The sequence below is a fragment of the Peromyscus californicus genome, unplaced genomic scaffold, assembly GCF_007827085.1.
Source record: "Peromyscus californicus insignis strain IS unplaced genomic scaffold, ASM782708v3 Scaffold_7__1_contigs__length_154581171, whole genome shotgun sequence".
Classification (NCBI taxonomy): Eukaryota; Metazoa; Chordata; class Mammalia; order Rodentia; family Cricetidae; genus Peromyscus; species Peromyscus californicus.
In genome coordinates, this window is record NW_026294595.1 from 82,364,265 (window position 1) to 82,390,944 (window position 26,680).

Consider the following 26,680-nt stretch of genomic DNA (forward strand, 5'->3'; position numbering starts at 1 on the left):
TGGTAGGTATACAGTAGAGATATGGTAGGAATACAGTAGGTATATGGTTGTTTGCATTATAAGCTTTGAGTTACAATGAACATAAATCCTGAGAATGGAGCTATTCAGAAAACATCTAGAACAGTCAACGAGTATCATTTTGGGGAGATGGGACATTTGGGACTCTATAAAACTTTTTTTTGTCTCTGTTAGCTAATGGTCTGGTTTTGCGCCTGATGGTTTGGAAGGTTATCACAGAGATGGAAGCAGAGATGAGAGGAGTTAAAGTATCTCTACACATCATAAGGATGGAAGGATTTGGAGTGAGGTAAAGTAAGGGAGAAAGAACGTAATTATGTTAATTTCAAAAATAAAAGAAAAAAATGAAAAAGCATGGAGTGAACAAAACAGTTCACAATGGGTAGAAGGTTTTATCAGTTTACCTAAATACCCTTTAATTTATCTTGTTCTTCTCCCATATTTCTCCTCTTTTCTTCCTTCTCATGAAATGTGGTCAGTGGTCCTCTAGCAGAAAATAGGAAACCATGATCCTTTCTTCTTATTTCAAAGTTGTGGACTTGTTTTGCAATTTCTTGTTTCTCTCTCTCTTTCCCTCCATTCTTCCCTTCCTCCCTCTGTTCCTTCCCCTCCTTTATTCAGAGTCTTAAAGCTAGGAAAGATTGCTCTATTGTTCAAAATGTGTGGAGAGTTTGGAAGTAGGCGAAGGAACGTTTTTTCAGAGGGATATGGCTAACATCTTCCAGGCCTTCTATTCATGCGTAAGTGTCACAATCTCACACCTCCAAGGAAGCAGCCAGGCAAGAGAGGACCAGCATACTATTTGTCTGAGTGGGTACCAGTATGGATGAACAACCAGCAGATGAGTGTTCCATAAACCTTAGTAGTATTTTGATACTGACATTTTCACAGCTTTAGAGGGAATGGGAAAGAATTCACCAACAGTAATTGATCCATTATCATTTAGTGTGGTAAGCTTAGAAACAGAGCCAGTACTAGCCTTAATGAAAATTAATATTAATGAGAGATGTCTTCCCCTTCTGACGTCGTGGGCTCAGAAACTGACAATGATCTTGACTGTGGCTTATTTCTCCTCTTTTTCTTTCCTTTCCTTTCTTTCTCCCCTCCTCCCTTCCTCCTTTCCTCACTTTTTCCCACATTTCTTTCCCTCTCTCCCTCTCTTCTTTGGTAGTTTATTTGAGCAATATTATTGCTGATAAGGAATGATTGGCTTGCTTCATGGATTAGGCCATTGTGTTGATGAAACAGGGGCCTGGTTTTTGTTCACAACTTCTCTAAAAGACCCCATATGAAAGAGTGAAGGTGACTCCTGTTTTTATCCATCAAACATAGAAACTGATGTGTGGTGATGTATTGTGTCTCCCAATATATTGTGAATCGTAATAAACTTATCTGGGATCAGAGAGACAGAACCAGCCACAGCTAACCTCACCTCGCCAATTCCCCAGCTAATCTCGTTTCCTCAAACTGGAAGCCTCTGTGTCCTCATCCGAATGGATCTCAGCTGAACTGTTGCTCAAAATTCTAAAAGCTTAACAGACTCTAGTTCCTGTCTCTCTGATCTTTCAGAATTTACCCCAATACCTGGCTTTCGGGTTTCTTTTTATTAATAAGACCCTTTAAGAACCGTGTTACATTGATTAGTCATATAAAATTTTGTAAGTTAATTGATGAATTCTCATAACTGGAAGAGATATGTGGCTATGAACATGAGTGGGATCTGCCAGCAACAATGTCCACATACGAACAATTGCACTTGACATGGTATACAAAGAAAATTACAGAGAGATATGTTTCAGAAATGACAGTTTAGTATAACTAGAAATAATTATGCATTATACTTATTGATATTAATATCTCCTCAATGTGGCATTAACTGAAGCAGATTTAATTGTGGCTTATGGTAAGTATAGTATACATTTGCTCTTCACTATCATGTTCTTCCTTCTGATCATAAAAATCTTTTGTTTTGGTGCTGAATTCTGGTATACGTTGTTAGGAAGACCCAACCAATCAAAACCAGCATCTATATGGGACAGTTATTGAATAAATAATTATCACAACATATGTAATGGTTAGAAAATCAAGACCAAACATCTTTATAACTTCTCTATCTCTAAGTGTGCTGTAAGCCTAGAATTGACAGCTGTTATTACTGCTATCATCATTTGTGAGAATTGTCCAATAAAATGAAGACATGGAGTCTCTGGACGCAGTCAAGCAAGCTTGATTTTTTTTTTATTTTATAATTAATTTAATTTTACATATCAGCCATGGATTCCCCTGTCCTCCCTCCTCCCACCCCCCATCCTCCCCCCCATCCTCCCCCCATTCCCACCTCCTCCAAGGCAAGGTCTCCCCTGGGGATTCAGCTTGGCCTGGTAGATTCAGTTGAGGCAGGTCCAGTCCCCTTCTCCCTACACCAAGGTTGAGCAAAATGTCTCAGCATAGGCTCTAGGTTCCAGAAAGCCAGCTCATGCACTAAGGACAGGTCCCAGTCCCACTGCCTGGGGGCTTCCTGAATAGTTTTAAAATTCCCCAAACTTCTCAGGTGTATTAGTGAGTATTAGCTAACCCTCCACTGTTTTACTTAAGCTACTTTGAGCTGGAGTTTTGTAACTTGATTTTGAAAGTATGGACCTGGTACAGAAATCACATCAAGTCAGAGAGTAAATATATTTGATAAGAGCAAATACTGGATTCTGTGGAAGCAACTAAATGTATTTATAGCAAACAGGCTGGTCATGATAATAACCATTTTCAATGATAAACATCATCTCCACTTCTGAGAAACATATCAAATGTTGTTTGCTTTAAAAACTTCCAGTGGGACTTACTGTGTAAGAACAGGATGGAATTTGTTCAGCATTCATGTAAATTTGGAATTTTAAAATATGAATTATTTCATTTATGTAAACCAACGTTGTTTTCCATTCAAGATAATAACCATACATCAATAGACAATTCTATCTAGAAGTTTGTTTGGTAATCTGAAGCACTGTTAGGTCACAAAACCTTTTGTAACAATATACTAAGCCTAGATGATGAAGGACTAATTAATCTCTCAAACGTATTGCTAGTGCTCTGAGATTTTACCAGGGAGAGATGATATTTGGTTCTTCTTTTTTAAAAATGATTTTTTTATTTTCATTGTGTGTGCATTGGTGTTTTGCCTGCATGTATGTCTGTGTGATAGTGTTGGGTCCCCTGCAACTGGAGTTACAGACAGTTGTGAGCTGTCATATGGGTACTGAGAATTGAACCTAAGGTCCTCTGGAAGAACAGCAAGTGCTCTTAACTGCTGAGTCATCTCTTCTGCCCTGACATGTGGTTCTTTTACTAGTCTTCTTGGATAAGTGACTTTATCAAGCCAATGCATGCCCATTAATCACCTGAAGCCATTTATTGTTGAAGGGTCACTAACATAATGGGTGGTACTGTTCTGTATTTGTAGGCAGAATATTGACAGCTCTGTATTCTTGCAAGTGCCAGCAATCTAATAAATATATTCCCCCCCCTTTTTCTGGTTAAAGAAGCAAAGTATTCTGTTCAGTTAGAGAGAGATTAAAGTTATTGTTTAAACAAAGCATTTTATTCTTTTGACTTTTGTATTAGTTGGGCCATGGGATCAGGTGGCAGAAGCTGGGTCAAGCTAGTATAAGCAAAACTAAGAAATACTGTAGGAGATTTAGAAATATAAGTACAAAAACTCAGACTTCAAGAAAGTAAAGATGCTTTTGGGCATTGAAAACAGTTGATATAAGGGTTGGAGATGCTCCTCAGGGGTAGAATGCTTGCACAGCATACTCAGGATCCTGGACACATAAACCAAACAAACTAGTTGATACCAGGAATGAGAGTAGATTTTATCAAATACTTTAACAGAATATGTTAATTAAAAACTGTGTGATTTTTATTTGTTAAGTATGATTTACATTATCGTATCAAATATGCGTTAGTTACAGTATGCTAACTGCTATACAAACAGAATCATAGAGTATCATATTTCACGGTTTTTGTTTTAATGGGACAGAACTAGAGAAACATATGGACCAGTGAGACAGTCCTCTACACAGTCATGGAAAGACTCAGATTGATGGGCTCTACTGCCTTTAAAAGGTAATTTTCAACATATTGGCATCATTTCTATGCCAGACACCTCGCAGGGGGAAGCACTTTGTAAGACGTACCATGATGTGATCAGTGATAATTACATTGACCAAATAGTAAAATGGATCACAAAGCTTTTCTTAAATTTGAACCATAACATCACTCATATAAGAAGAATATACTTTTTATTTTATTTTATTTTTTTCCCTACAATATACTTTTAAACAAGCCATATGGTGTGGATATGGTTTAAGTGTGTCCTCCAAGATCCATGTGCTGATATTCAGTCCCCACATGGTACTTTAGAAGGTAGACACTTAAAGGCATTATGGTGTTTAGTGGTGGAACCTCTGTGAGATCCTGAGAGTCTAGACCAATGATGAGTCTTTGGTGAATTTGTGTGAACCCAGGAAGCTGAAGGATCCACAATTACAGCTGCTGTTGTTCTCTTACTGGGCAAACCACAGCCTCATCTCACATTATATCACCAGGTCTAGACCTTCTCTCAGACCCCCAGAACTGTGAATCAGAATAAAACCCCCTTCTAACTTATCCAGTTTGTGCTACTGCATCAGTAGGACATAGAATTGTGCAGTGAAATGAAAAGGATCAGAATTGCATGAGTCCAGTGAAAACATAAGAAAATGTAGACATATGGGTGAGGTATAGATGGCAATAAGTAAGTGATAAGCTTAATGCATAAAAACTAGGAACATTTAATTTTCTTGGATGGGGTTAGAATTTGGGTCTGCATAATTTTCTAAATCCCCAGAATTAAAGCAAGTAGCTCCTAAGGAATTGAAACCTTTGTGAGCAAATGAACCTCAGCAACAACCGCTGTGGCAACATATTCTGTTAAAGTATTTGATAAAATCTACTCTCATTCCTGGTATCAACTAGTTTGTTTGGTTTATGTGTCTGGCCCTTTTTGATGCCAAGCACTTGGCTAAACTACAGGGAACTCAGACCTCAGGAAGTGGAAGACAGCAAAGGTGTGCTGTAATAAGCCACCAAATACGAAGAACTAAAACACTGAAGACCCCCCCTCCCCCCCGCCGTGGGAGAGTTCTGTCAGTGATCTGAACTCCATGATTTACAGATTTAAAGGATTTTCCTCTTCAGATGTCAGACTTTGAACTCTTATTTCTTTCTTTCCTATGCACTTCTACATCATTTTCTTTTGAACTCAGAACAAAATGAATATTGCAGTTTGTACACAGAGAAGCGATCTAGTAGAGGCTAACGTAAGTCCTCTGCATATGACATCACAGTTGGTTGCTTTATACAAGGAATTTTGTGCCTGTAGTCCTTTTAATATCAACACATTTTTCACATTTTCCCAGTCGGCTATTTATAAATATTTTATTTTCCTGTTTATTGAATTTTTGAAAACTTTAAATGTTAGGTCAAGGACTACAGAGATTGAGAGAAAATTAAAAATCCACCCCCTAACTCTTAAAGTAGCTTGTGTGTGTGTGTGTGTGTGTGTGTGTGTGTGTGTGTGTGTGTGTGTGTGTATGAACAAAAGTTAAAATTAACCATATTGAAGCACTGTCCTGTAGATGCTGGGAGCATGGATAATGTGGTGAACATTCATATCTAAAAGGGCAACTGATACATGCTGTTGTGAATTAGACACCGGAGACTGCTAGCCAGGACTGCAGATGCTGCTGTGGCAGTTATGGTTATAGAGACTCAAGAAAGTAGCATGTGGCATGAGTTAATGGTTAATTAAGGGTAAGGAAACAAAAGAGGCAAGCATATTCCAGAGGAGGGTAGTACAGAAGCCAAGACAGGACAAACAAAGCAAAGGAAAAGGAGACAACTCTTCAGAAAGTCCAGGAAGCGTCTGAATTAGCAGAATGGAGTAAGAAACAAAGCATCATTAGGATCGCTTATTGCCCTTGCATACGACCAGGATTAGGGTCCAGCATCTACAAGGGAGTTCACAACCTTCTGTAACTTCAATTTCAGGGGATCCAATTCCTTTTTCTGGCCACTTCGGACACTGCACACACACGGTGCACACAAAACCATACATGAAAAACACTCATAGAACAAAAATGAATAAATATATTTTTTTAAGATTTATTTATTTATTATGCATACAGTATTCTGTCTGCATGTATACCTGCAGGCCAGAAGAGGGTGCCAGATCTCATTACAGATGGTTGTGAGCCACCATGTGGTTGCTGGGAATTGAACTCAGGACCTCTGGAAGAACAGTCAGTGTTCTTAACCGCTGAGCCATCTCTCCAGCCCCATGAATAAATATTTTTAAAAAGCAGAAGATGGGAGTCAATCATGATTGCACGTGTAAGTACTATCCTTGAATAGATATGTATTTTTTAACTGTTGCCATTCTTTAATGATGTCAGATTATAGGTCATTCAGCCTTTGACAATGGTTATGGACCAGCAGTAGCACTGTAAGCAGTTTCTAGGCCTTCAGCCATGCATTGTGACCTACTGTGACCCTTTTGTGTGGAGTTTTGTAGCTTTGTGGACCGAATAGATACTTTTCCTTGATGTTCAGCCAGGCAGGCGGTTGTGAGACTGCCCAGCCTCTGATGGTGTGAACCAGCCTAATAAATCCTCTTAAAATTATATCTATATTCAGTTGGCTCTTTCCTTTTAGAGAACCACAAGTAATATTGTGGGTTGTATAAAATCATTTGCTTATTTGTAGCCTAAAGGTTGATGGAGGATAGTGATTTTGGTAGAAGGAAAGACTATAAATTGAATGGTGAATGCTTACAAAGTCAATGCTTGTGATAGACTGGGCAGGGTAGAGATAGAAAACAAACAAAAAATACTTTGGACTAGCTAAACCGATGAGGACAACCTTATTTAAAACTTCAATGGCTACAGTAAGGAGAAAGAGTGAACTTAACTCTGATAGAGCAAAAGTAAGAGGCATTTTCCCTGTTGAGATGTGTTAGTGGTATACGCTAAAAGAGTTAGGTGGGCAGATGATAAATGTGATGGTCCACATGTAATTGACCATTTGATCTTGTAGAAGTTTGGTTCCTCCCCTCTCAAAAGACTGCACAGAGAGTGTGCTTTTTCTTGATGTCATCTTGTTGTTTCTAAGAAATGAGTCCAAGGGGAAAAAACACTGGCATACAATTTGGTCATTTGAGTAGAGTGTTAAGGGCTTCTCACTCAAAGGATGGATGCAGAGAAATGAACTAGAGGCTATACCAGTAAGCCTGAATTTTAAAAGTTTATAAAAGAACTTGAAATGGACCAAAAATAGCAGTAAGTGCTTAAAGTTGGAAAAGTATGTTTGTCATAGTTTATCTTGTCTACTTATCTGTATTTATGGGGTGTGTGCCTTTCATTGTCTGTGAGCTGGTTTTGTATATTTGTTTATATATTTTTGTTGAGATTTGTTTTGTTTCATGGATATGAATATGCATGTATGTATGTGCACCTCTTGTGTTCCAGGAGTCCATGGAGACTAGAATACGGGATCAGAGTCCCTAGAACTAGACTCATAAATTGTCATATAACTCACATTATAAACCCATGTTCTCTGCAAGAGCAGCAAGTGATTTTTAACCACTAGTTGTTTCTCCCTTCCCTGCTTGCATAGTTTTTATTTGAGGATTTCATACAGAAGTATACTATAGTTGCATCCTTTCGACACCCTCTGCTGTCTCCAGCCTCCCCTCTCTAATTTATGATCTCTTCTTCTATATTATTTTTGGTTTATATATGATGTTTAATACAATAAAAGCTGTAATTAACCAATCACAGTACAGCTTAATCTTTCTCAATTGAGCTCTGTCTGTTGTAGAAGAATCCCTTCATTATCTTTCCCCACTCAATTTGTGCAGCAAGCCAGCTTTATCTCCTTATAAATGCTTTATGTCTATTTATAAGTCAACTTCAGCATTTCTTGTTTGTAGTTCTGTGGTACTTTGAATGATTGGAACATCTCCTAGCTTCTTTATTGATTAACAAGTTATGGCAATTGACACTTTTGTCTCATATTAATATGATTCTTGATTTTACCACTTAAAATTATCCTTTAATACATGTACTAGGACTGAAGTGTCAATATGAAACGTTAAAAGACCTGATCTATGTGACTCAGTCTTAAATGTGGAGGTTAAGACAATGAGAAAGGGATCAGAATGCTGCTGAATTTTATGCCAGGGTGTCTGGATGGCCGGGTTACAATAAGCAAACATAGAGGAAGCAGAATAAAGACACATTTGTGTACTCTTGGACAATGAGAGGCACTATTTCTTTTACAAAAATTGGTTTCAAGAGGAGAATATATTGCCTGACCAAAAAACATTTGTGCATATTTAAGATCGACACATGATGCTGTAAAGTGTGCACACATGCACATGCATACAAGGTTCTCACTGTAGTACATACTGTTTTGATCATCATCTCATAAACTTACCCAATTTTTGTTCCTACCTATGGTATGAGCAGCTGTCACCTTCTAATTAAGAAAAGAAATCCTGAAGAGAATGGCCTATGACACTACTACTCAATTACTAGCTATAGTCCTGTGTTAAAGATTAGAGTTTTCCCAGTTGTTTATTCTCCATATTTGCTGCTTGGAATTTGGAAAAGGAGGCTTTGGAGGGAGTCAACCTGAAGGCATCAATCTGTAAATTATCTGTATAGAGGTGACCCATCACTGAGGGAGAAATTAAGAAAGGCCCTGAGATCCCCATCAAAATCCCAACACAATTCTTCACAGACCTGGAAAGAACAATACTCAACTTCATATGGAAAAACAAAAAATCCAGAATAGCTAAAACAACCCTGTACAATAAAGCCACTTCTGGAGGCATCACCATCCCCGACCTCAAGCTCTACTATAGAGCTATAGTAGCAAAAACAGCTTGGTATTGGCATAAAAACTGACATGTGGACCGATAGAATAAAATTGAAGACCCTGACATTAACCCACACACCTATGAATACCTGATTTTTGACAATGAAGCCACAACTGTACAAAAGAAAAAAATAACATCTTCAACAAATGGTGCTGGCATAACTGGACATCAACATGTAGAAGATTGCGAATAGATCCATATCTATTGCCATGCATAAAACTCAAGTCCAAGTGGATCAAAGACCTCAATATAAAACAAGTTACACTGAACCCGATAAAAGAGGAAGTAGGAAGTTGCCTTGAATGCATTGGCACAGGAGACTACTTCTTAAATATAACACCAGTAGCACAGACACTGAGAGCAACAATTAATAAATGGGACCTGTAAGGCAAAGGACACAGTCAATAAAACAAAACAACAGCCTACAGAATGGGAAAAAATCTTCACCTATTTCACATAGTCACAGAGGGCTAATCTCCAAAATATATAAAGAATTCAAGAAACTAGACATCAAAATAATGAACAAACTAATAAAAAAAAATGGGCTACAGAGCTAAACAGAGAATTCTCAACAGAAGAATCTCAAATGGCTGAAAGACATTTAAGGAATTGCTCAACATCCTTAGTCATCAAGAAAATGCAAATCAAAACAACTCTGAGATACTATCTTACACCTGTCAAAATGGCCAAGACAAAAAACACGGATAACAGCTTGTGTTGGAGAGGATGTGGAGCAAGGGGAGCACTCTTCCACTGTTGGTGAGAGCGCAAACTTGTATAGCTACTTTGGAAACCAGTATGGCAGGTTCTCAGAAAATTGGGAATCAATCTTCCTCAAGACCCAACTATACTATTCTTGGGCATATACCCAAGGAATGTTCAATCATACCACCAGGACACATGCTCAACTATGTTCGTAGCAGCATTATTCATAATAGCCAGAACCTGGAAACAACCTAGATGCCCCTCAACCCAAGAATGGATTAAGAAAATGTGGTACATATACACAATGGAGTATTACTCAGCAGAGAAAAACAATGACATCATGAAATTTGCAGGCAAATGGATGGAAGTAGAAAATATCATCCTGAGTGAGGTAACTCAGACTCAAAAGGACAAACATCATATGTATTCATTCATAAGTGGATACTAGATGTAAAGCAAAGGATAACCAGACTACAACCCACAGCTCCAGAGAAGCTAGTTAATAAGGAGGACCAGAAGAGGGACACATGGATCACCCTGGGAAGGGGGAATAGATGAGATCTCCATGCGTAAACTGGGGATGAAGGCTTGGCATTGGAGGGTAGGGGGTGGGGGATGAGAACATAAGGGAATGGGATGGTCGAGCTGGAATAGGGACAGAGTGGGAGAACAATGAAAGAGATACCATGATAGAGGGAGACATCATGGGGATACCTAGTGCTAGTAAAAGTTCCCAGGAATCCACAAGATGACCCCAGCTTAGACTCCTAGCAATAGTGGAGAGGGTGCCTGAACTGGCTTACCCCATTAATCAGATCGGTGAATACCCTAATTGTCAACATAGAGCCTTTCTCCAGTAACTAATGGAAGCATATTCAGAGATCCACCGCCAAGCACCAGGCTGAGCTCCAAGAGTCCAGTTGAGGAGAAAGAGGAAGGATTCTATGAGCAAGGGACATCAAGATCACAATGGAGAAACCTACAGAAACAACCAAACCAAACTAATGGGAGCTCATGACATTTAGATCAACACCTGTGGAGCCTTCATGCGACTGGACTAGGCCCTCTGCATAAGTGAGACAGTTGCGTAGCTTGAGCTGCTTAAGGGTCCCCCTGGCAGTAGGATCAGGATCCATCCCTGGTGCATGAGCTGGCTCTTTGGAGCCCACTATCTATGGTGGGACACTTTGTACAGCCTGGAGGCACGGGGAGGGGCTTGGACCTGCCTCTACTGAATGCATCAGGCTCTGCTGACTCCCCCTTACCTTCTTGTAGGAGACATTGGGGGGTGGGTTGAGGAGGGAGGCTGGAGGGGCGGGAGGAGGGAAGAAGGGGATCTGTGATTGGTATGTAAAAATGAATAAAAAATTTCTTTAAAAAAAAAGACCCTAGGGGAAGAACCTTGGGGCATCATCCACAGTTAGGAACAGGATGGTAAGTTGAGGCAGCAAAGCTTCACAAAGGCTGAATATTAATTAGGGTTTTTTTCCTCCTTAGGAATAGGAAACTTCTTAGTGTCTCCTCTATTACTCTGAGAATTTTCAATCATAAACTTTGTGTGTGTGTGTGTGTGTGTGTGTGTGTGTGTGTGTGTGTGTGTACCTCTGTGCATGTGCAGGTGGAGGCCAGGATCAACTTTAGATGTGATTCCCCAGGCACCACCCACACTGATATTTGAAATAGGGTTTCTCATTGCCTTGGAGATCTCCAAGTAGGCCAGCCATCCCTGGGGACCTGCCTATTTCCACCTCTGTTCCACTGCACCTGAGTGTTTTATATGGGTTCTAGGGGTTGAACTTGGGTCCTTATGTGTAGCAAATGCTTTACTGACTTAGCTATATCCCAGCACCACAGACTTATTTTTACCTTTTTTCCTCCCCACATATATACCCTGGCCTCCAACTTCTTAGGATTTGGTTAGCTCTGTAACTGTGAAATCTACTGGAATGCTAAACCCAGATGTCATTCCCAAAGCCATTTTTAGCTGTGCAACTCAGCATAACGGAGCTCAGTTTTCTGATCGTAAGTTTTCCTCATATGACAAAAATGGTAATTGTGCATTTTCCATACAGTAATTATGAGAAATAAGTGAGATAACATGAGGCAATGTCTAGCACAGCACTTGGCATATAGTAAATGTTCCTTGAATCTAAGAATGAATTGCCAAATAGGCTACTCTATAGTGGCATGATTCATTTGTAACTTTTGCCTACAGCTTAAAGATGTATAATTAAACCACACTTATTGGAGAAAAGCTATTTATCACCACACAAAATTATGCTATTTTATTCCTAGTGCTTCCTTATTCCTTAGTACTTCTTTGTCTTGGCCTCAGTACATTATGGGAACCATCTTTATATTTTGTTTATGCCTCATTTCATGATAAACACAGGCCACAAAAATATCAGGAAGTCTGCAATTGTAAAACTAGAATTCAGTAAAATACAGAACTTCGGTTTAATGGGAATGCTAATATACTTTCTCCATGGAAACTTTCATATTGCTGAGAATAGGTAGGTGGCATGTTATAAGGGTTACTTGATTAGGTAATATATTCTCTGTGTCTGCCAGCATCTGTCTCTCTGGATACATTGGATTCATAGCATTTGTTAACCGCATACACATAGTTCAAAGGCTTTGTGGTCCATTTTGTGTCTTTTATTAGCTGTTTAGTTACAAGAAGGTTTCTATGGGAATCATTCTGAAAATAATGCCACTTTATTTTTATCTCTAAGACACTCAATACAATTGAAGGAGAAAAAGGGCAATGCCTGTGAGATGCTGTTAAATTCCCATCTCTACTTCTATCGTTCCATCAAGATCAAACAGGCTTTACACACTAGCAGTCACATCGAGCAGGCACCAAATGAGATGCATATGTGAAGCTGTGATAAAAGAGAACTTTATAGAGAGGAAAGAAAAGCCTAGCAGGCATGGCTGCCTGGCAGACGAAGAAAGTACTCTGGCTATTATTAGGGAGAATGGAATACAGTGCCAAGACTCGGAGAACCAGCATCAGATATCACACAGGGACCCAATATGGAGTGATTCATTCACTAGCCCCTACTGCAAACAAGGGAGCCCAATATCTACTTTAAAAATCTGCCGGTAACAAGATTCAGTATGAAACACTTTTTTTTTTTTTGACGGATTTTCTCTGTGTACCTTTGCGCCTTTCCTGGATCTTGCTCTGTAGCCCAGGCTGGCCTCGAACTCATAGAGATCTGCCTGCCTCTGCCTCTCCAGTGCTGGCATTAAAGGCGTGAGCCACCACCACCTGGCATGAAACACTTTATAGTTTCAGAATCCATCAGATTCTGAGTCTACATAAGAACTGCCAAGTGACACAGCATCTATTGTTCAATTCTACGTTCTGACTATGAAGCTACTTTTTTTTATGAACAGTTCGATCCACTAGAGGTACGTTTAGGGAACACATACTGAAGGGAGCCAGTGCAGTATTAAAAATAAGTATGTCCTTTCTATGCTTTTAAAAACCATGTACTTACTAAATTTATTTCTAGTGTTTATATATAAATATATTACATTTTATTATATATTTATTTTGTCTGTGTACTATGGTACACATATAGAGGTCAGAGGACCTTTTATTTCTGGTTCGTGTCTTCTTTAATTAGTCAGAAAAAGGGAAAGTAAATAGTAAACTCAGTATTTTCAACATTTTTGTATCAAATATTAACTCAAATTTTTTGAGTTGATGGAGAATATATGTTTAATATAGCAAATATTTATCTGCATCAGACCCTCAAACCACTAAAACAAAATTTATAAAGTGTATGTCTATTTACATATTAAACTTTTTATTGATTCTTTGTGGATTTCACACCATGCATCCTGATCTCATTCATTTTTCATCCCTTCATATTCTCCCTCTGCCCTTGCAACTGCCTCCCCCCTAAAAAAAAACTTAAAAGATAAACAAAAAACAAAAACAAACAAGCAAACAATCTCTTAATGGAAGCTGTAGTGTGACACAGGGAGTCACACTGTATACCCTTTAGTCCATACATCTTTACCTGCAAGTAAGTGTTCATTGCAATGAGCCATTGATCTGGTTCGAGGCCTCTGGTTTTTGCTGTGTCCTTGGTACTGGGCCTTCACTGGGGCTCCTCTTGAATATCCTGTTGTTGTCCTGTGTCATGGGGATTCGTCAGCTTTGGATCTGCAGGTCAGGCCCCTTCACATGCTCCAGCAGTTCATAGATGAGGTGGATGTTGGAGTGGTCCAGCTCATAGCCCTGGTTCTGGTCCTGGTCGGTAGCTGAGTTCATCAGCCTGCCAGCTTTCCCTCATTATCACCACCAGGGGGAGCTCTCCAGCACTGCCCCCACTAGCTCACCCATTATAGCAGGCTCTCATGCACTCAGGGCCGGGTCACCTGCACCCACACCACCAGGGCCAACTCTACTGTTTTGCCCAGGCGAGGTGCAGGCCCTGCTCTCCCGAGTGCTGCAGTTGGTGAGCTGCAAGGCCAACTCTCCTACTCTTTGCCCCTGAGGCCAGCTCTCTCGTTTGCTACAGGTGGCAAGGGGTAGGGGAGGAGAGCGTTTTTCCCTCAGCTATGCTACCACATGGCACATGGCAGACAGGGCTGGGGTTGGGGGAGAGTCAGCTTTCCTGCTCTCATACCCTCAGGGATGGCTTACATGTGTCCCTGCCAACAGGGTGAGAATTAACTACATTTAAAGGAACACATGCTTAATAATCTATTTATAAACATTTTCTGGGAAAACAAATCCATGACTTCCATATACACACTCATAGTAGCAATAAAACAGAAATGAAGCTAAACATTTATACATATCAAGCAATTAAAAACTATAAGTAATTTGATCCATATGGTATAGCATCCATTTTGAGAGAGTGGTTCCCACTCTCCACCATGTGGATTATGGGGATCAAACTTAGGTCATCAGTTACCAGGCTTAGAGGCAAACACATTTACCCATAGAGCCAGCTCACTGGTCCTATTTTTAAACTTACACAATTTCATGTTCTTTAGCTGGCAGGTCTGCTAAGTCAGAGTGTATTTTGATTACTTCTAGATCCAATTAGCTGGAATTTTTTGCTTCTTTTTGTTGTTGTTTTGAGTAGCATCTCGTGTAGCCCAGGCTGTTTTGGGACTTGCTATGTAGCTGCAACTGGCCTTGAAATCAGATCTTGTTTTCTCCTTTCCTTTCTTCCTTCTCCCTCTCTTCCTCCTCTTTTTTTTTTTTTTTTTGGGTTTTCGAGACAGGGTTTCTCTGTGTAGCTTTGCGCCTTTCCTGGGACTCACTAGCCCAGGCTGGCCTCGAACTCACAGAGATCTGCCTGCCTCTGCCTCCCGAGTGCTGGGATTAAAGGCGTGCGCCACCACCGCCCGGCTCCTCTTCCTCCTCTTTAACACATATTTATTGAATACTTCTTAAGCTCTGGTTAGAAGTGTGATGAAATGCTTCTGGTATCAAAAATACTTTCATTCTAGGAAAAAATAAGTAGGAGTACTCTGGGCAATAATCATTGCAGTGTGTAGTGTGAAACAGAATGCAGTGTTGGGGATGAAGCTTTGGGGCTTTGGATTCAGAGTAGAGTATCACTTGAATGACCACAAAGAGTCAGACATGCAAAGAACTGAGATCAGGCCTTTCAGGCAGAAGAATGCCAGAACACTCTGAGGGCAGAGGTCCTCAACATGGAGGCAGTTTGGTATGTTTAGGAAACTAGATGGCATCTAGGTAGATTGGCACTCAGCTATAAGCCCAGCATTTGGGAGGCTAAGGCAGAAGGATTGTAAGTTACAGGCTAGCCTGGGCTTCACAGTGAGAATCTGTCTCAACAAAAGAAAAGAAAGAAAGGAAACGAAGGAAGAAGGAAGGAAATACTGCTGAGGTCAGAAATAGAGGTATTTTCTGGTCATCTAGAACTTGTGGGTTATCATAAGGAGGCTAGATATTCTCAACAGTAGGGGGAGTCATTTAAATGAGGTATTTATTTTATGACTTATTTAAATAGCTAACTTCCAGAGGTGATGAGGTGATGAGAACTATCTTGAGGAACAAGAGTAGAAATAGGAGGCTTATGGAGTGATACAGAAGAAGTGGTAATGATGGCCATATAAAAGACCATGCTATTCCAGGTGTTGTTCCTAAGAGGGAAGTCAGGAGAGGATGGTGGTGAGCAACTGGTGTCTATTTAAGAGAAGACAGATGAGAAAAGAAGAAGGATCTGACCTAAGAGAGCTTGTGCAGTTTACCATTTGTGGAGAGTGTCGGGTGCTATGGAAAGAATACACTTTGTTTGTGGCATTTCAAGCTACTGTGATCCCTCCTGAACTTTCCCTCTGGTTTCCTACAGATGTCGCAGCTAAGGCTGATTACCTTACTCTTTTCCTGCTCTCTTTTCTACCCTTGTATGTAGGCTTATGAAGACAGATTTCCTTCAGAAACTGATATAGATAGGCTTAAAAAGGAACTCTCACAACTTTATGATTTATAAGTATATTTTCCCTGTTCTTTGAGAATTTCATACATGCATTAATATAAATAAATGGTGGTCAATACAGAGATCACAACTGGTCAGAGAATAGATGATCATGGAGTGCTCAGCTTCAAATGAGGACATTCATATTATACCCCATGTTCCCATGGCTCAGGGATCATTTAGGGGAAGGCGATGTAAAGATTATAAGAGCTAAGGATTGGCTTGCACAGGGCTATGACACATATGAATTCACAGTGGCTGTGGTTGCCTGCATAATGCCTGGACAAGACCAAGCCATTCAAAAATTCAAATGGTTAGGAAGAATCTCACCAAGATCCACCCCAACTAAGGATTTATTGGCACATGATGGCTGATAGGGAGAGACAGTAAGTTTCTCTTAGGGGTGGGGCCCTTGGTAGTTTCCCTGGACCCTAATAGCTGATCCTGCACCCATGCCCATACTGACAGCACTTATTGGAGTCAGTGGGTTAAAAATAATTTTATATTTCTTAGATGACAAAAGTTCTGAACATTTCCAGCATTTGTGATGTTACATTATTTTTCTAAACAATGAGTTTTAGACAGAATCTTATCTTTCCTGAATTGAAGGGGGCGTTCATACTCTATCACCAGATAATTTCAAGTATATTTTTATAAAGTGCCAGCTACAGTTGCCAAGACACTTCAGATTTAGCAAGTAACAAAGCAAAACTGAGGTTTTCTCTTCTCCTATTGGTTTTTTTTAGTTTAAATTTACTTTCTACTTAAGAAATGAACATACAGAGCATTAGATATCGTTATGACATTTTCAAACAGGGTGTGCTTTGAATTGCCCTCCCTTAATCTCTCTCCCTACATCCCATTGTGACATAATCAATGCTAGTTGTCCTCACTAGCACAGCTCCCTAAAGTTAAATCTGCCTGTATTAATTATTCTTATTTATAGGTTTAACTGGACAGGGCAGCTGAATATTTTCCTACTGCCTTTAATATATTCTGTTAACACAGAAACAAGGACTGTTCATAGATTACAGTGTTATGGTGTTTGACGGAACATAGTTGAGTTTGATAAGCCCTTCAAATTCAGCTAATTAAATGGAAAAATGTTAGTGATACCAAGCCTTGTAATTATAGTTTAAAAAAAAAATTTGTCAGGATTTTCTTTCTTTTTGGCTCCCCTCCCCAAGACTGCTTGTTTTGGTATTGTTAATATGCCTTCCAGATTCACCCATGAACACATTTCAGTGGACAAAGAGCCACAAATAGATGTGGCTATTGATTTTCTTCTGGGGCTACCACCTGATTTCTATACAACCCTGGAGAGCACATGTCAATTTCCATATGTATTCAACTCCTCCTTTCTGCTCTTACTGTCCTGCAGGATCATAAATTAAGATAATCCTGCAATTTATTATTTATCAAAGGCTAGTGGTTGACCTGTGTCTTAGTCACAGCATAAGAAAGATGGGCTACAACTAGGTGAGGTTTAACCTTCACAGTTCTGGGTGCTGGACATCTAGTGTACACCCCCCCCCCATAGATGGCCAACATATTCTTGCTGCCTTTTCTCATGTCAGAAGGGGAAGGGAGGTCTCAGGAGGAGCTTTTAAAAGAGCAATAGTCTCATTTGTGACCTAATCAATTCCCAAAGACCTTACCTCTACATATTCTTAATACTGGAAAGGACATAAGCTCTCTGTTTCAGGCTGACTGGCCAAAGCAGTCTGGTCTTAGCCAGTGACTAGTCTCCTTGGTATGGTGTCCATACCAGACTCATCTCACTCTGTCTTTTAGGACCTCCATCCCAGACTTACGTGAGTCCCTCCATCCTGGACCATCGGCTAGTGCTCTTTTCTAGACTCCTGTGTTCTTGAGCATCTCTAAACTTGGCTCAGTCTCTTATACTTCCATGTGGTGCTTCTGCTTGCATTTTATTCCCGTCAGTTCATGTCTTAGTTGAGGCCTCCCCATCTAGCTAATTGTATTTTGGGTAATTCTTCTTTAAGAGGTCTCTTTGACCCTTCCTCTAGGCTAGAGTAGCTGTGTCCCTTGAGTATTCCTGAAACATATTGGTGATAATGGCAAGATTATAGAAGCCAGAGGCTAGAAAGATAATAATTGGCATAATTTGTTTTCTGTGGCTGTTATAAAATAATACCACAATGTTGGTGGTTAATCCAATAAACATAAATCCATCCTTTCTCATTTCTTGGGGCAGAAATTAGAAATCAAAGTGACATCGCTGCCTTGCTTCCTATGACGTGCTGGAAGGTTGTCCATGCTTTGCTTCTTTGGCCTCTGGTGCCTGCACTTTCAGTTTGTGCGCACTGTCCCTTCGGTGCTTTGGGGTCACCTTACCTCTTTGGTGGCTCTCCAAGGTGTTTCTTCTATGATGCATTAGGGCCTGTATGCATAATCCAGGCAGATCTCTTCCTCTTGAGATCCTTAATTAAACCTGAAAAGACACATTTTCTAACTCAGGTGATAGCCACAGGTTTGAGGGTCAGCATAGAGATGAATTTCTTTGGAGGCCATTGTTCAGCTTACTATCACAGCAACTAGCGCATATACACTACAAGGAAAAGAAGCTTTTTACTAAGGAGAATAAGGATAAGAGTGGCAACAAGAGAAGCCGGAGCTTGTTTCTGCTAGCTCTTATTAGACTGATATTTTTCATGTTAGTGGTCTAGCACAGTAATTTCCCCATCAGTGACTTCCCTCCTGACATGTCATTATGCAAGAGAGCCTTGTACAATCCTCACCTCACTCATTTCTTGAGTTTCCCCTCAACCTGACCATCCTCTGCTAACTCTACTTGTTCAGCAGTGGTAATGAAAGCATCTACTATTTACCAAGAGCTTACTACCTGCTACCCACGGCACAATTTCCCTATTGATGCCACGTCTCTTCTTCCCTTTGACTTTCTAGGACGCGGATGCCTGTTTCACTCTAGAATTTAATTATATACTGCGGAATACATTCACTGTAGACTGCCGCGCACCTGCTTTAAAAATTCTTTATAACATTTACTACTTGTGCAGTTCATTCCACTGAGGTAGTACCATGTCTAATCTTCATTAAAGTAATCACCATGGGCTAAGAACTGAGCTAAACATTGAGAGTTTCTCTTTGAATCCTCACACTAATTCTTCAATTTGTGGGTTTCTATTGTTCTCACTTCTCACAGAGGAAGAAATTAGAGCTTAGAGTTGTTAAGTTATTTGCCCATGGTCTTTAGGTAATGGAATGAGAATTTGGGTGAAGGACATGAAACTTTGCAGGGCACACACACACACATCTTGTTTAGCATTTGCTGTTGCAGGAAGGTCACATTGGGTAGTCTTTTGAGTCTAGGTGGACTTGAAATGGTATAAGGCTGTACTTTCCTTTTCCATAGTTGCTTGTTATCATTTTGCTAAGTTTTTGGATTAAATGAAAGTTGTGTCTTATTTTTTCTTTCTTTTATTTTTCCTTTTTAAATGTGCTTTAAAATTAAAATATCATTATATTATCCCCTTCCCTTTATTTTCCCTAATCTCACACTCTTTAGCCTTTCTCTAAAGTCTATGGCTATTGTCTTTGATTATATATATATATATATATATATATATATATATATATATATATATATATATATATTCACAAATATGTAAACACAACCCACCAGGTCCAGTTTCATTGTTTGTGTATATATGATTTTCTGGGATGACCACTTCATATTGGATAATCAATTAGGGGGCTCATCCCTGGAAGGGTTTAATTCTCCCTTGCTCAGCAATCATTATTGTCTGTAGTTCTTTGTCTAGGGGTGGGGTATTGAGAGATTTTTTTCCCTCTTCCCCATTAGTATGTATGGTAGTTTGGATAATAATGGTCCCTAGAAGCAGAGCATAGTGGTGCACACCTTCCTTTAGTCCCAGCACTCTGGAGGCAGAGGTATTTGAGTTTGAGGCCACTCTGGTCTACAGAGCTATTCTAGGACAGCCAGGGCTACATGGAGAAACTGTCTTGAAAAACCAACCAGCCAACCAAACAAACAAATAATCAAAAAAGAATGGCCCCTATAGGCTCGTATATTTTTTTCATATATTTGATTGCTTAGTTACTAGGTAGTGGAACTATTTGAAAAGACTAAAAGGATTGGATTAGGAGGTATAGCCTTATTGGAGTAGGTGTACCTTGTTAGAGGAAGTGTGTCACTGGGAGTGGCCATTAATGTTTCAGAAGCCCAAGCCAAGACTAGTCTCTCTCTCTGCCTGCAGATCAGGATGTAACCTTGAGCTTCTGCTCCAGCACCTGCCTGTGAGTTGCCATGCTCCCTACCATGCTGATAACAGACTAACCCTTTAAAACTGTAAACAAGTTCCCCAATTAATGAGTTTGCTTATAAGAGTTGCAATGGTTATGATGCCTCTTCACAGCAATCGAACAGTGACTAAGACAACATGTACACTGATATTGTCATTGTTCAGGTTTTGTTTGGGTAGGCATTTCTAGGAGACATAATCTCACAGCAGATTTCCCGGTAGCCTGGCTCTTAAAATCTTCCAGCCCCACTTTTCCATGATGTTTCCTGAGCCATGGCCATGCACAGGAGCTACGTTATAGACATATCTGTTGGGCCAGAACTCATCACTATCCATCGACCTCTGCCTTGTGTCCAGTTGTGTATTTCGGAAATCGTCTTATTTCTAATGTTGCATGATCTCAATGATTCCATAGGAATGGCAAGATGGCTCAGCAGGTAAAGGTTCCTGCCACCAAGTCTGACAACCTGAGTTCAATACCCAGGGTCCACAGGGTGAAAGAACTCATTCCTTCTGGTTGTCCTCTGATCTCCATGTGTGTTGGTGTGTTACATGTGCACCCACACACAAATACAGATGTACACTAAGTAAGAAAAGATGTTTTAAAAACAAGTAATTTTGTAGCTATTTGAAGGGATAGGTAGGTTGCAGGGTCTGGGAAGACGCAGCACAGTCTGGCAGTGTTCTCTGGAGAACTCTGCTCAGTCTACCTCCAGTGTCCAGGGTCCAGGAACCAAGAGAGGGCGGCTCATCCGGATCTCAGGTCTTTAGGGCCCTCTCTTGGCCCTACCTTGTAGGCGTGACAGTTACTGAAGCCTCAATGGGGGTTGGAACTTCCAGATCAAGCCGGAATGGCTACCCACTCCAGCTATTAGTTCTATTCTGCTCCCAAACAAGACATTTGCTCTAACACCCTCCACAGTGCAAACTGCATATGGGAAGGGAAGGGACCCAAAGGAACACCAACTACTCCCTCGTCGTACCACCGCTCCCAGCTTTAAAAGGCCCTTTTTAAAAGACTAGAAAGGGAGTCAAAGAAACCAGCATAAACAATTTTTCTTCTTGAAAATATAGAGGTCACAAGATTGCATCCAGCTGCATATCTTTGGCTGGGGACTTAGAACTGAAAGAAATGTAGACTAATCCTGTGACAAAGCTGTGAGTGGGAAGGGAGAAACACACTGTTGTTTAAGAGTTTCTGCGACTCCTTTGCACTCTGTTCTTCAGAGTTCGAACCATGCTCTCTTGCCATTCATTTCCCTTCCCCAAAGGAAAGCAGATGTTAAGATGAAAGAAATCTAATGCCAGACCACCCTTAGACAGCTGATATGCAGTTTGTATTTGCTGGAATGGGAAAAAGAAAAAAAAAAAGTAACAAAGTTCAGAAAGACATCATTCTACCCTTTCTGACTATGATTTTGGCTTAATTTGTTAATATTCAATTGATTATTTGGGGACAACTTCCTTGCATTTTCCTTTAATGAATAGGTTTACAATATCCCTCTGTCCTAATGACAAAATCTCTAATTATGTTAAAGAGCATTAAAATTTCCATTTGGATTAACAATCCAACTTGGCAGATTAAAGAATAAAATACACTCATGGTGTTATAAAAAGGTTTATTATGTCTTATAGACCTTTGGAATAGAATACATTTGCTTATAGCACTCATTTAGTTTTAAACAGCTAAGGTGACAATGGTTCGCTTTCATTTATGACAACTTATCCATTAGTACAATCTCCTTCTAGAATTTTATAGCTTTATTGAGTCATAAAAACTTTATGATGAGGCTACTGTTTCAATGCCCAGGAAGATGATTAGGAAATTAAGAATGAAATTACGTGTGTTCCCAAAGTCATAATCTACTGAAGGACACAGGCAGGGTGAGACCCCAGCACTTAAGTACACTGGCAAGTGCACTGTCTTCTGCAGCAATATCTGACAACCCCGGGCCCTTTCTGAGTAAGCGGTCTCTAGAAAAAGCAAGGGAACAGTTGGGTTCTCTCCTGGAAAGCAACAATAGTGAAAAAATGCTGTCATCCCTCAGAGCTATCCTGAACTAGTGCATTTCCGGACAAGACTCACCTACATTCTTTGTGAGCCCACAAATTCCTAAGTGGCTTTGTATGCCTCGAGGAATCTTAGAGCCTCTTTTGTTTTCTTTTATGCTTTCTCATTAGCAAGCGAGCATCTCTATTGGAGCATCTCTATTGGAGGGATCTAGAGAAAAGAGTCCCCTCGTCTGGCACAATCTCTTTCAGGTTTGCTCCTGTAACTTACATAGGACCAGGCTTGCTTTCTTCCTTTTTTTTTTTAAATTTAAAAGTTATTTTTTTTTTCCATTTTACATACCAACCACATTTCCCCCCTCCCCAATCCATTTCTCAGAGAGGGTAAGGCCCACCCATGAGGAGTCAACAAAGTCTGGCACAGCAAGTTGAGGCAGGATCAAGCCTCTCACCCCTGTATCAAGGCTGAGCAAGGTATTCCTCCATAGGGAATGGGCTCCAAAAGCCCGTTCATGTGCTAGGGATAAATCCTGGTCCCACTGCCAGTTCCTCCTCTCTCTCTTGGACTGGACTCTGGAGCTCCACCCAGTACTTAGCTGTGGATCTCTGCATCTGCTTCCATCAGTTACTGGATGAAGGTTCTATGATGACAATTTGGGTAGTCATTGATCTGATTACAGGGGAAGGACAATTCAGGGACCCTCTCCACTATTGCTTGGAGTCTTAGCTGGGTTCATCCTTGTAGGTTCCTGGGAATTTCCCTAGCACTAGGTTTCTCCCTAACTCCATAATAGCTCCCTTTATCAAGAAATTTTTTCCTTGCTCTCCCTCTCCCTCCCTCTCCCAACTCAACCATTCCATTCTCTCATGTTCTCTTCCCACCTCCCCTTACCTCCCTCCCCCCAGGCTTTGAATTTACTCAGGAGATCATATCTACTTCCTCTTATTAGGGGGATCCATGCATGTCACTGGTAGGGTCCTCCTTGTTACCTAGCTTCTCTGGGGTTGTGGATTGAAGCCTAGGACCAGGCTTTCTTGTTGTAGTAACTTTTCCATTCTCAGGGAAGGTTCCCTGGAGGCCTCTGGCTGTAACCCGGTAGTGAGCTTGATTTCTAAACTTGTGTTACTAGTGCTTGTGCATGGGAAATACCATAAGGATTTGACTTGGATTCTTTTGATGCTGGCTTTGTCTTTGGACTGTTTGCTTATTTCTGTAAAGGAATGAATGATTAATGGAAAGTATGTGTGTATCAAGTAAAAGATACTAGGTATGCTGGTTTGTTAGTATTCTGTGTGTGCATATGTGTGTATTTTGGAGAGGGTGGGTAGGCATGTGCATGGGTGAAAGTGTCAATGTTAAAGGGTGAAGGGTACCTTTACACCCTTCCATGGATGTGCTTGTGGAGGCCAAGGGGAGAAGTCACATGTCCTCTTCTTACTTGTCACCTTACTATATTTTAGATAGGATCTCTCCCTGAACCCAGTGCTCATTGGTTTTGCTAGATTGACAACCAGGGACTGTATCTCATCCCAGGATTCTTCTGTTTTAACCCCTCAGTCCACACTCTAGCACTGGTCTGTAGTACTCTGCATCCAGAACTGGCTTCTTCTATGAGTGCTGGGTATACATCACTCTTAATCAACTGTGCAATCTCTCTAACACCAGCATTTTAAACTTCAATCAGCTAAGAACTTGTAAACACTAGGCAGAGAACAGTGCACATCTGTGCTTATGAGACTCACTCTGAAAAGTTAGAATACTGCTCATAAGCTCCCCTGCCCCTTTGCATATGTATGCCTGTCATTCAAAAGCCTTTACCCTTCACCTTTTACTGTGTGTATATTCTTACCTTATGTACAGATGCCATTTTCAGATTTGACTGGAAAGGATAGGATTTCTATTCTGATAGATTTAGAAATAAATTGTTATTTACATATACTAAATAAAAAATTCTCAGAAATTAAAGAAATGAAATTACTAAGATTGTTAGTATGTTAAAATTTGAAGTTATCCTTAGAGAGACCAACTCACATATAGATTTCAAGTTCACATAATTTAGGCAAATACTTGACAAATAAGATTTTAAAGTTTTAATTTAATAGGAACAGCTGTCTTCTCTGACTTGCATTAAATATAACACTAATATATCTTTATTATTTTTGCATATGTGTTTTTCTAAATGTGAATAGGTTTACTGGTAAATATGGTAATATTTCATCTTAGTGTTGAAGATATGAAAATTATACATTATATTTAAAAATCGAACCATTATTTCAAAATACTTATTTCATAAGTAGTTATATTCCATAGTATGCTAACTAAAAGGCAATTTCTAAGATCTTTAGGAGGCAAACCTTAGACTGATATTAAATAGTCATTTATTAGATATAGATTAGATTCAAGTAACAGAATATTGAAATATTATTTTTGTATCATAGTTTTTTTACGTTTATATACTTTTGCTTTTTACTCTCATGTGCTATAGGCAGACTATATGCTTGGGTCTTGAAGTAGTTACGTTCATTGTTGTGAGCAAATACCTGACCAGTATTTAAGAAAAGGTTTATTTTAACCCACAGTTCGAGGGTACAATCAGCACAGCCGGAAAGGCATGGATGTCAGGGTGACTCTCAGCAGCAACATGACGCTCATACAGATCAGGTCTCAGCTGTAGATCTCAGAACATAGATTGTGATGCCATATTCAGGGTGGGTATTGTCTCTATGGAAAGACACTTACAGGTACAGCTGGAGCGGTGTTTCACTGATTCTATAATCTAAATAGGTTGACAATAATATATAACTATCCTAGCTTATTAGTGAATGTGTTCATTTTTGCTGGTTTGAGGAATTATGTTCTCTGGAAAGTAAATAAAAAATTTGTTGCATAAGAATTTCATCTGCCATGGATAATGCTCGCTAAAGTTAAGCACTTTATTGTCAAATACTATATCACTCTATAGCTAGAATTTAGACTTGTCCTCTGTTAAAGTGATGTCATTTTTAGATTATTGACTTGGTCTTAGGGTTATTTTTATGGTGACTTTAGTATGTCTTTATTATAACTTAGGTTGTAGAGGCAAGCATGACTGTGCACAGCATTACCAAGAGTATCTATCTACACACTAGTTGGGGAGCTCCAGTGCCCTTAAACAAGGGTGTTGTATAATAGAAGATTTCTGAATTGTACAATGCATCAAACTAGTTGCACCGAGTTTAGCAGCTGACTCTTTCCTGTAGACTTCTACGTATTTGTCTTTGTCATACTCGGCATCCATCTTTTATATGGAGCTCTGAATCAATAATCTCTGTTATGACCTTTCAAGTGTGCGTGTGTGTGTGTGTGTGTGTGTGTGTGTGTGTGTGTGTGTGTGTGCACGAATGCACAGGATTTGAGTAAGTGTGCATTCATGTGCATGTAAGTACAGATGTACACATGCTACAGAATGTGTAGTGAGGTCAAAGGTCAACTTTATGTGTCAGGCCTCAGCTTGCACCTTTCTTAAAATACAAGGTCTTGTTCACTGTTGTATATTCTAGGCTATCTGGCCCTGGGATTCTCTTGTCCCAGTTTTACAACTCCTTACAAGAGTGTTCTGGGATTACAAACATGCACACTACCACATCTGGCTTTTTATGGGGGTTTGAGGACATGAATCCAGGTAGTCAAGTTTGCACAGAAAAAGCATTATCCACAGAGCCATCTCTGCAGCCCTGCTATGACCTTTCAACAGATGGCTCAATGAGGTTTAAAGAAATAATGACAACAAAAATCACTCAGAATATCTTTAACCATTCTTCAGCCAACATAGGAACCCAAACACCCAGCCTGTCCTTGCATGTTCTAAGATTCGTTCCCATACTTTCCCAGATTATAACCATAGTGAGATCCTTATCACCTTCTATATAAACTTAGGTCCCTCACCGTTTCTTTGAGACTTTCATTATTCATTAATGAATATTCCCTATATAATTTAAATAAAATAATTTCAGTTGTCACATACATTTGTTTCTCATGTTTTTTTCTTCTGTGATCCAATTCTTTTTTAAAATTTTTTTACTTTTTCTTTATTAAGAAATTTTTTGTTTGTTTTACATACCAACCACAGATCCCCCTCTCATTGCTCCTCCCACTCCCCCAGTCTTACCCCCAACCCTTCCTTTAGTTCTCATAGATTTCTTATAAA

General features: G+C 39.8%; 1 long non-coding RNA gene across 13 annotated transcripts in view; it reads right to left on the reverse strand.

Moving 5' to 3' along the window:
• Nucleotides 1-26,680, reverse strand: part of LOC128100763 (uncharacterized) — a 151,682-nt gene that overhangs the window by 113,220 nt on the left and 11,782 nt on the right. For 10 of the 13 annotated variants that reach the window (XR_008214920.1, XR_008214918.1, XR_008214922.1 and 7 more), the window contains one exon: nt 18,535-18,631. This is a non-coding gene — a long non-coding RNA (uncharacterized LOC128100763). Of the gene's footprint in view, nt 1-12,340; nt 18,632-26,680 lie in introns of those variants that run through there. The other 3 variants (XR_008214924.1, XR_008214913.1, XR_008214919.1) reach the window with 2 other exon arrangements.